This window comes from Amia ocellicauda, chromosome 14 (genome assembly GCF_036373705.1).
Source record: "Amia ocellicauda isolate fAmiCal2 chromosome 14, fAmiCal2.hap1, whole genome shotgun sequence".
In the NCBI taxonomy this organism is placed as follows: Eukaryota; Metazoa; Chordata; class Actinopteri; order Amiiformes; family Amiidae; genus Amia; species Amia ocellicauda.
Window position 1 is genome coordinate 877,796 of NC_089863.1, and position 12,141 is coordinate 889,936.

A 12,141-nucleotide genomic window follows, 5' to 3' on the forward strand; every position below is an offset into this window, starting at 1 on the left:
CTCGAACCTTCAGCTCCCTCCACAGATTTTCTATGGGATTAAGGTCTGGAGACTGGCTAGGCCACTCCAGGACCTTAATGTGCTTCTTCTTGAGCCACTCCTTTGTTGCCTTGGCTGTGTGTTTTGGGTCATTGTCATGCTGGAATACCCATCCACGACCCATTTTCAATGCCCTGGCTGAGGGAAGGAGGTTCTCACCCAAGATTTGACGGTACATGGCCCAGTCCATCGTCCCTTTGATGCGGTGCAGTTGTCCTGTCCCCTTAGCAGAAATACACCCTCAAAGCATAATGTTTCCACCTCCATGTTTGACGGTGGGGATGGTGTTCTTGGGGTCATTCCTCCTCCTTCAAACACGGCGAGTTGAGTTGATGCCAAAGAGCTTGATTTTGGTCTCATCTGACCACAACACTTTCACCCAGTTCTCCTCTGAATCATTCAGATGTTGGCAAACTTCAGACGGGCCTGTACATGTGCTTTCTTGAGCCGGGGGACCTTGCGGGCGCTGCAGGATTTCAGTCCTTCACGGCGTAGTGTGTTACCAATTGTTTTCTTGGTGACTATGATCCCAGCTGCCTTCAGATCATTAACAAGATCCTCCTGTGTAGTTCTGGGCTGATTCCTTACCGTTCTCATGATCATTGAAACTCCACGAGGTGAGATCTTGCATGGAGCCCCAGACCGAGGGAGACTGAAGTTATTTTGTGTTTCTTCCATTTGCGAATAATCGCACCAACTGTTGTCACCTTCTCACCAAGCTGCTTGGCGATGGTCTTGTAGCCCATTCCAGCCTTGTGTAGGTCTACAATCTTGTCCCTGACATCCTTGGACAGCTCTTTGGTCTTGGCCATGGTGGAGAGTTTGGAATCTGATTGATTGATTGCTTCTGTGGACAGGTGTCTTTTATACAGGTAGCGAGCTGAGATTAGGAGCTCTCCCTTTAAGAGAGTCTCAGCTCGTTACCTGTATAAAAGACACCTGGGAGCCAGAAATCTTGCTGATTGATAGGGGATCAAATACTTATTTCCCTCATTAACATGCAAATAAATTTATAACTTTTTTGAAATGCGTTTTTCTGGATTTTTTAATTGTTATTCTGTCTCTCACTGTTAAAATACACCTACCATTAAAATTATAGACTGATTATTTTTTTGTCAGTGGGCAAACGTACAAAATCAGCAGGGGATCAAATACTTTTTTCCCCCTCACTGTATATGTGTTCTATGGCTCTACAATAAGTTTATGCACTCGTGGTTACAAAGGCTGAGGTGGAGAATGTATGATGGGTGTGAATTGTCATCGGGATGAATTGATGGAGATGACTTGTCACGGACCCACCTTAACCCACCTGGAATTTGAGTTCAAATGAGAGTCAACCACACATTTTTGGAGATATATAGGGAGCACGTGAGTGAGTAGATGTATCTTTGGACATGTTCCCAAATGCATACAAATGTAGAAAATACAATATGGAAGCTATTAAGTTTGAACTTACATTGATACACATCTGTCCGCCACTGTGGAAATGTCTGACATGAGACCAGTTTACATGGCAACATTGTAAAAGTGGACGGTCTGCATCGTCATGTTCATTATAATGTTAATGCCCATAATCATGCTCATGTTCATCTTCATGTTCATGTTCATAATAATGTTATGTGACCTAGGGCTCTCAGAGGACTGTCTATCAAGGTTTGAGAGCTCTCTCTCTGGACGGGTACACTGTGTAAAATCTGAGGGCCTGTTGTCTACCCCACTATCTATATCTATGGGAGTGCCACAAGGATCTATCCTAGGCCTGACCCTTTATTCCGTGTACATTAGTAATGTTGTACATGCTGCTGGTGACTCCCTTATCCACATTTATGCTGATGACACTATCTTGTACACATCTTGCCCCTGTCTGAACTCTGTGCTGACCACCCTACAACATAGCTTCAACAACATCCTCATAACATTCTCTTACCTTCACCTACTCCTCAACACCAAAAAACAGAGTGCATGCTCTTCAACAGGAATTTGCCCTTGCCTGCCTGCTTCCTAACATTGTCACTTACATAAATACCTTGGGATATGGCTGGACTGTTCACTCTCATTCCACACTCATATCACTCATCTTCAATCTATAAAAAAGCATCTTTCACCCACTCTGCTAATCTCACCCTTGTATAGATGACTATCCTGCCAATCCTGACTACGGTGACATAGTTTACAGGATTGCCCCTAAAGCCTCCCTCAATACATTAGACGTAATCTAACCACACTGCCATCCGTATTGTTACAACACCTCTTTTAACACTCATCATTGTGACCTTCATACCTTGGTCAACTGGCCCTCATTGCATAAACGTCACCAGATTCACTGGTATCAATTTATTCCTCACAGGCAAGTCCCCTCTCTAACTCAGCTCACCCCTCAATATTTCTACCATCAATAGCAATCTGGTAGATATATTAAATTGGTTATTCCCAAAACCCGCACTTCCTTCGGCTGACACTCTTTCCAGTTCTCTGCTGCTAATGACTGAAATGAGCCACACAAGTCCCTTCATTACATTAATTCCTCTACATTCCTTCAAAAACACTTTAACTGAGCTGTTCTCTGACAAATGCACTTGCTGATTCTTTTTACGCATATACTCTAATTTGTTTATACATTTGTACTTATATTGTGCATTGATGTATTTGATTTGTATATAGTGTGTTGTGTTTTTTAAATGTGTAGTGGTATTGTGTGTTGTTTATTGATTTTTGCAATGTGGCACCTCTTGGCCAGGTCGTTATTGTAAATGATAATTGGTTCTCGGTTGACTTTTCTGGTTAAATAAAGCTGAAATATTCATGTTTATGATAATGTTCATGTTCAAGTGCACATTAATAATTAATAGTCTTAATTTTGGCACTGATCACACTCCATACTAGAATCAAGAAAAAAAAGATTTTAGTGTAACCTTTTATTTAGATAACTGATTTTACATTATTTATTTTCTTTCAACATTTGGGGAGGGTTTTAAGTGGCTGCTGCTGTGGTTCGTGCTGTGGACACGAGATTGATATGACTCGCAAAACCAGATAAGTATGGTAGCTCTTGCAGACTGGATTTTTACACACGTCGAGAGCCCTCTCCTGTCCACTCTCCTTGAAATACCCTCCGAATACGAGGATCTCACTGCAGGTTTCAACAAGTGCCAGGCTTCCTGTCCTCCTCCACATCAACCATGGGATTGTGCTTTAGATTTGCATCCAGGGACGTCTCCTACTAGGGGCCGAATTTATCCCTTGTCTCATCCAGAATCCCAAACGATGGAGGAGTATATCCGAGAAGCCCTGCAACAGGGAATCAGGGAAGTGTGACTTTCACGGCCAGCACATCTGTTTTTTGGGCTACATTATAGAGGCACAGGGATTCAAATGGATAGGAAAAGGTTCATGCAGTCATGCACCATCAAAGAACTACAACAATTCCTGGGGTTTGTGAATTTCCATCAGTGGTTCATTCACAACTTTAGCTCTGTAGCCTCACCTTTAACTTCCCTTCTCAGGGGGACTTCCTGTACACAGTTTTGGACTGACACAGCCACGCACTCTTTTCATCAGTTGAAGACTTTATTCAGCACAGCTCCCATACTGAAGCACCCTGATCCCTCTCTTCCTTTCGTTGTCCAGCTGGATGCATCAGAATCAGGAGTTGGGGTGCTGCTCTCCCAATTCAACCTGGGCAGGAAGTGTGGCTTTCCACGAGAGGTCTGGCAGGCCAGAAGGATATTACATTGTCTGCAGCTCCCCTCAAGAATCCCCACTTCATTGGACCTTTCAAAATACTGCACCATATTAATCCTGTTGCCTATAGCCTGCAACTGCCCCCTCACTACAAGATCTCGCCTACATTTGAAGTATTGCTCTTAAAACTAGTAGTGTCAGATCCGACACACTTGTTTTTAAATAAATCTGGATGAGGAACAGATAGATATCTATCATCAGACAATTTCATTTACAACAGTTTTCACATGCTGGTTTCAGCAGCCAGTGCAGTCTCCATTAGTCCTATATTTCTCTTAATCTCAGTTTAGACCTACATTTCACACAGGCCTGTATAACATTTTTTGATTTTTAAATCCAAATGAGAGTTTACAATAGACACCTTTTCAAGAAACATATTCTACAGGGTTCATACAGCTTTTCAAAAGTCAAATTCAAGCACTTTTCAAGTACTTTCAAGGTGCACAGTCAAAGCTGTTCCAGCACCTCGCAGCCTTGGTAAACTAAACCTCCTCATATTAAATGCACACTCTTCTGCACTGAACTAAGCACATTAAATTATAATTTCACCACACTATTAGATGTTATTACACCAACACCAAAACACCAAAAATGTTTCATGAGAGCCTTCATGTACATTTGGCATTGTGTTGTTACCTGGCTTAAATCAGGTTGATATTAAATCAATATAAATCAATTTTGCAATCTGTCAAAATAAGTGAACACCAGTACACAGTAACTTCAGTTTGAATTATAGCTTTAGTGACAATTGTTTTAAACATGCAAAACATAAAAACTACATCAATACTTTTCTTTATTGAACTTCCATGTACATTCAATGAGCAAATGTAAAATAGAGCATAACAAAGTTCTACGAGTCAATCCATGTATATTCAGTATGCTCACTTACTGTCAAAACAGCATCATGTTTATTAAGTTCCTGTAACCTTAACCTAGTAAACGGTGACGGTTTTTATGTTATTAATCTCCCTCAGCTATAAATACTTTGCATTAGTATCTGCTGGTCTCTGGCTTTTAACTTTTTAATGCAATTACACATTATAATAATTTAATATGAATACTAACCATCAACATGTCCTTAATTTATTTATTTATATTTATTGTAAATACCTTGTACTGGACAAATTATTTTGTTTTTGCTAGGGTTAAGCGATTAACTAATCAATGTTTATTGACTATATTTCGTGTACAATGATCAATTGAATACACATATGCAACAGTTAAATTAAATTAAAACACAACCCCCCACTGCTAATTTACATTTTGGGCTTTCTGTGACAGGGGTGCTGTCATTGTTTATCCTTCACATTAAACATGAATGTCCCACTGTCCCGTTTTCTCTTCTCTTCATCCTCTTTTCTTTCTGTCTTGTTTCGCTGCCGCAGAGGCGCGTCTCTTCATGTGGACAAGTGCAAGGCATTACATGTAGGTAACACAAATGTCCACTATAATTACACTATGGGAGGAATAGAATTAGATGAAGTAACGCATGAGAAAGACCTAGGAGTCTATGTGGACTCCTCACTTTCTCCATCCAAGCAATGTGGGGAAGCAATAAAAGAGGCAAACAGGATGCTAGGCTATATTGTCAAAAGTGTAGAATTTAAACAAGGGAAGTAATGTTCAGACTGTATAATGCGCTAGTTAGAGCTCATCTGGATACTGTGGACAGTTCTGGGCTCCACACTTCAAGAAAGATATCGCTGCTCTAGAGGCAGTTCAGAGGAGAGCAACCAGACTTATTCCAGGTCTGAAGGGAAAGTCCTACTGAGAGACTGAGGACCTGAACCTTTTCACCCTGGAACAGAGGAGACTACGTGGGGACTTGATCCAAGTCTTCAAAATCATGAAAGGCATCGACCACACCAAACCAGAGGAGCTTTTCCAGATCGGCAGGGACACACGCACCCAGGGACACAAATGGAAATTGGGCTTCAAGGCATTCAAGACAGAAAACAGGAGACACTTCTTCACACAGAGAGGCGTCACAATCTGAACAAACTCCCCAGCGATGTGGCTGAAGAGACAATTTGGGAACATTCAAAAACAGACTGGATAGGATCCTTGGATCACTTAGTTATTAATGGACACCAAACGAGCACGATGGGGCGAATGGCCTCCTCTTGACTGGACACTTTCTTATGTTCTTATTGCAGCTCATGTGTTCGCTTCAAAACACACTGCACCACAATCATGGGCCCTTTATGGAGGCTTGCAGGATGCGGTCGTTGCAACAGTAGTTAGGAGGGGGAGGGAATCCAGGGGTTTAATTTAGACGGTACTGTCAATGCTGTGGATTCAATTTGGTTGCTTCTTGGGGGCCCCAGACAGTTGCCTGCCTGGCCTGTCCTGACGCGTCGCCTCTGCTGATGAGCCCCAGTGAGAGACATGTCGGGGGTGCTGTTCCTGTCCAGGGCTGCGCAGGGCTGCTGCTCTGTGTCTGTGGATCCTCTGCAGGCTCCTCCAGGCTGCGCTCATTCGGGCTGTTTCAATGGGATCAGCCTGAGGAGGTTAGAGTGCTGCTCTGCTGTGCTGATGGGACACAGGCCTCCCTCCTCACGTCCACAGCTGGGCTGCTGCGCAGCCGTCTCTGCCGCTGCCTTGCTTGCCCATTGACAAGCGTGCCTCCAATGTGCTGGAGCCTGTCTCTTTCATCACAGACCAACCACAGGTCAGCGCTCCTTTAACCGTGTCCAGGGTTACAGAGTCCGTTTACTCAGCACTGAACAGCAGTATTTATTACAAACTGATTATTCACCCCAAACACAGGGATTCTGACACAACTGTCTGTCCGGTGACAGCGAGTGTCTAATCAGCCTCTAAACTAAACAAGTTTTGATCCCTGAGAAACTTCTCACGTCTCAAGAGGCAGCTGTGTTCAGTTCCTGAAGAGATCATTTCAGGACCTGTGAGTTTTACACAAACGTTTCAGTTCCACGCACAGCACAGTGCAGCGGATTCACTTCTGAAACCTGACAAGACTTTGAAGCACGGAGTGTCATGGTGTGTGTAGATCTGTCTTGAACTCGCCGGGCTGTGTGAGCGATGGCCGGGCCATGTGGACGAGGCATCGGACCCGCCCTCCCTCCCCGGTGTCGAATAGCCAGGCAGTTTGCTGCAAAGCTGGTGTTTGGTGAGGACGCAGGGATGAGAAGAGATGAATGCTGGGAAAGTAGGATTTTCTGTATTTAAGCATGGCGAGGGTGGGATTAGGGTTCAGACTCCTCTCCCAACATTTTTATTTACAGCTCCAAGTGTGTCGGGTCCAGATGTGGGTGCCCATCACTCTGTTGGCCTCTTCAGCACACTGTAGACAACTGAGGGGTCGTCTGGTTCGGCCCTTCATGGGGAACAAATATCAATAAATACTTAATTAACAACCTGAAAATGAAAGGGCTTTGATATTAGTTTCATTCAGCGATGCATGCAGAGAGTGACATTTCATTATTAACTGTCCCCTAGATCTGAGCCTCAGTTGACAGTTACAGATGCGTCAGTGTCTTCCTCTTCGACAAGCTGCGATTCTTCCAGTGCAGATCCAGCGCTAGAGCAGACAGACGGGCCCTGATGGCGACAGAGAGAGCTGGAGACTTGCCTAGCTGTTGTCTTTGACTGGAAGAAAACGGTGGTGTAGTTGAGGTCGTCCCACCCCTGTGCTGGAGCGCTGGGGTCCTGTCCTCTCTGTGGGGTGTCTGATGGGCCCACAATGCTGTATATGTCCCCTGTAGCTTCCTGTGTAGAGGTGGACACAGGGACACAGTGAGTCACTGCTCTGCCACTCTTTGTCTCTGAAGAGTGGGGTCCTGTGCCCATGTGCTGCGGCTGTAGTTTTCCTCCAGTGTCCTCAATGCCTGTAAGTCAGTTTAACTCACAATATGGATCTGCGACCTCAATATTAGTCAGTATGAAAATATATCACAGGACAGTAAAAGTTTACTGGTATATTAGTAGACTTCATATTCATATTAAATCTGTTGTTTAATTGTCAGTGTCCGTACCTTCACTGGAGTCCCAGTGTCTCTGTTGCTCTCCTCTGCAGATGGACCAGCCTTCCTCCTTTGGAGCAAACAAGACACACAGAGCAGAGTAAGTAAGTCTCTCTGTCAGCTCTTCTTTTTACACACCGTAAACCTCCCCTTTAATATGTCCTGACTGTAACAGTTCACAAGATGTCAAGAAACAACAAGACCAGCGTCCCTTCATCTCACAGTCCACAGCACTTTCTGAGACCCACACAGAGACACACGGCTGTATTCTGTATTGGCAGTTCAGAAGATACAAACTCACACTCATGCAGAGCTGAACCCACTGACCTTCTGACACAGATGAGAATCACTGCAGTGACAATACAGACGCACAGCGCACTCCCCAGGACAGCTGCCAGCACTGTCTCCCACTCGGCTGGAGCTCAGAGTCAGAGTAAAAACAGCATCAAATGACATTTTCAGCAGAGGGACTGAACTGCTTGTGTTGATGTGAAAGACACATATTATTAGATTACTGACACTGACTTTAAATGCCTTAAAGTAATGAACACAGTAAACCAGCCTTCAGAGCTAGGTGTGTGTAATCCCTCAGGTTCTTAATTAACCAGTGAGTCGGGATTTTAACACAGACTGATCTGACAGTTTCCACTGAATGCCACGCTCATGTCTCTGTGTGTAATACGCACTGTACCTGTTATAGTGAGAGGCACAGCTGTGGAGTTGTGCGCTCCATGTTTATTCTGTGCTTCACAGTAGTACTGCCCACTGTCTCCAGAACTAAAATTAGAAATGTTCAAACTCTGCCCTGATCCTTTCTCCCAGACAGCCGCTCCACTGCTCTGAAACCAGGAGTATCTCTGCACTGGTGGGTTTGCATTGCTGCTGCAGGTCAGGGTGACAGGACTGCCTTCCACTATTTCACCAGAGGGGCTGACGGACACCGAGGTGCTCTTTGGGGCGTCTGGAAGAAAAAGCGATCGACTGTTCAGTTTTTTTTCACTTTCTTAGCAGTGGATAAATATTAAACATATAAAACATAAGCTTTTAAGCGCTTCACTGATGGGAGAATGTGCCCCACTACTAAATGCACCATTTGTCTTTGACCGAAATCAATTATTATGTATGGGGAATTTAGATGCACTGTTTTTAACTTATCAATTGTGATGCGTGTGCACGTTTGTCCTGAAAACTCATGTGAATCAGGTTTGTGGCCAATAAAACACGGCCCCAGAGAAGGACATGGCCAATAGCAAATATTCAAGTAAATGATACAGAAATTATGAAAACACTGGAAATAAATCCCATTTCAACATGTAAACCCACATTTCACATGTAAATGCTTCAGAAATAATCGTATATATGTTTAAATACCCGCATTATAAAAGTTTCAGTTAACTGGTCCAGAGCTGGATGTCCGGGTACCCGAATGTGCCTTGAGCCAGAGACAGCAGATCTGCCCATAGGGGAAGCTGCCACGAAACACAGTCTGCGGGGCCACCTGGTCGCAACCAGGAGCACTGTCACTCACTCTCGCCGGATCTTCTCCAGGACCACTGGGAGAGGGGGGATCGGTGGGAATGCATAGAGAAGATGGTGCAGCCACTTGTGGGCTAATGTGTCAATCACTAGGGTTCGGGAGTGGTCTCGGACAGAGAACCAAGATGAGACACTCTGAGGGCTGGGTTTGGAAACTCTACCACAAACAGAGCTCTTTCCAGCACGCCTGAGTGACCCTCACACAGCTTGCACGATCACGGTGCAGGTGCATTCACTTAATACAGGTCGCTGGAAGCCTTCTGGGATGCGGCACGAGCGGCGGAGGGGGCGCTCTCTGCTTAGCGCGTGCCTTAGCACTGCCCCTACCAGGAGGAGCACGATGACCCTGGGCTGGCGGGGGGTGCATGGTGATCTGGTGTCGGAAGTGCGGTGCCCTCTGCCCCTGGATGCCTGGGTGCGAGCCAGAACTGGAGGCGCGGCAAGAGGGTATGCCTCTGCCAGCTGCCTGGTCTATGTCACTCTGATGGATAGAGCGGTTTAACATCTCCTCGACTGACAGCCTGAAGATGAAGCCTGGGGAGATGGTGGCATCCATGAGGCAAGTGCGGTCTGCCTTTGGCACTTGTCACGTCTGGGAGATCAAAACAACAACAAGGCTGCCAGGGAGCACCTGCACCGTCTGCGCCACTGCCTGGAGATTCAGGATTTCAACAACCTGGTCTACCCGGTGAATGCCTCCAGTGTGGCATCGCATGCTCTTCTCCAAGCACTGTGGCCCCTGTGGCGGTGTCTCGGAGACGGCACAGAGAGAGAGAGAGAGAGTGTACTGGCGGAGGCGAGGGCGAAGAAGAGGGGGACCGGGGGCACCGCGTGCCTAAAATACAGAGGGTACCGATGCACCGAAGGCACTGAATGCATGGGGCCACCCTGAGGTGTGCCGAGTAGCGGAACAGCAAGCACCTCGGGGGGGTGAGCACCGTGGGCACCTAACACTGAAAGCGCCGAAGTACAAACAGCGCAGAGTCACACGGAGCGCGATAACTACCACCAGAGCGCCGCGCTGTCTCAGTGTGGAGGTGGCGGGTGCCATAGGTACTGCCGCACCCATGGACAGGGCAGCGACTCTGATGTGAAACGCAATCAATCCCAGGAAGCTGAGAGACCGATCTCCCACAGCTGCGGCCACGGACTGTGGCATGAAAGTAGCTGGCAGAGAAGCCCCTCAAGCGGGCAAGATCTCTCACGGCAGACCGCCGCTCTGATGTAAACAACATGTTTTCAATAAGCTTCCATGGGAAACTAAATAACCCCTCCCCTTTGGGCAATGATTTTGATTTGAAAGATAACAATGTAAACCCAGGGAGGGAAGAGGGTCACTTCCTCTTTGACTGGAACTTATTGTCTCAACTCCAACTATGAAACTGAGATGCTGTTGGGGGCATCAGTCAACCCTCTTTCTTGTAACAGCTGCCAAGCAGAGTCAGTTGTCATGATGTCCTTAAAACTTAAAAAAAGAAAATAACATTTAAAGGAGCAGATTTTACCTTTAAGGCAGATCAAGTGCAGAGTAAACCTGGATGAGAATTGGAGGAAATCATATAAATGAATCTGACATTGTGCATAGGCTGTAACTGAAGGTACTCACAGTGGACGTCCACAGTGAACCCTTGAGATCGGGTCTTGCTATACCTTCTTACAGCACAGGAGTAGTTTCCAGAGTCTCTATAGGAAACAGGATTCAAGCGCAGTGTGTTGTTGGGTGTCTGTGTGAGAGAGACGGACCGGCCATTCTTAATCCAGGTGATCTGTGTCTGTGTGGAAGAGCAGCTCCCTGTGTCACAGGTCAGGGTCACAGTGTCTCCTTCTCTCACTGTCCCATTCGCCCCTGATGGGCTCATCTTCACCTGCAGCTCTGATGGGAATTAAAGGGTTCAGGATGACCAGTCAATATGAGATTAAACACCTTTGCTTATTTCTGAGAATCCCCAATAATTAATTCATATGATTGTCATTTTACAAACATTTTAATTCTGGGAAGAAAATTAATAAAAATATAAATGTGAACATGAGTCTTTCAATTCTAATCATTCTCAAATGATAAGGGGACCCTTGTTGTGTGGCATGATGCCATGGCATTGTAGTGTGCAAGTAATGTGCAATGATTCATCGCATTCGAGATTCCAGTATTGCAGTCCAGTCCATGAAGCAAATTGCAGATCTGGATTTGTTCTGGCAGGCAGATTTCTGCAGCTCACTGTAAGGAAACAGGTGTCGGGTGACTCACAGGTATTTTAACGTGCAGTGACAGATAAGACAGCAGTCAGGGGATCAAAACCTCTCATTCCTTATGGATAGGGTGACCAGACGCCCCACTGGAGAAAACAACGTCTGGAGAAAACTGCAGGGTGAACTAGGTAGGGCGGTGGTGGGCATAGGCTGTGCTGCGCTATATTATCCACAATTGTCTGCAAACAGCAGCGGATTGCCTTCTGATTGACTTGAGTGTTTTGCAGTGAAAGTGTACAAATACTTTTATATCTATAGTGTTCGAGTGGAGCAGTTTAAAGATGTCTGTCAGTTTGTTCATCTGGAGTATTCAAAATTAATACAACACGGCAACATACGTTTTCTCTCCCTTGGCCCAGTTCTTGAGAAGATATTGCTCTTATTTGATGCATATTATCTCAAGAAAAGTGCCCAACAATTTTGAGAAAACATTTCATTGACCCGTGCACTAAACTGTGGATTAGCTTTGCAACAAAGCCAACAATTAGATGAGCTCATTGACGCTGGTGATAATGTGATCATGTTATCCGGAGTGCAAATACTCTTTTGTTGTTCTTTCAATCCAATTCATGAATTTGTCTCATATGCAATA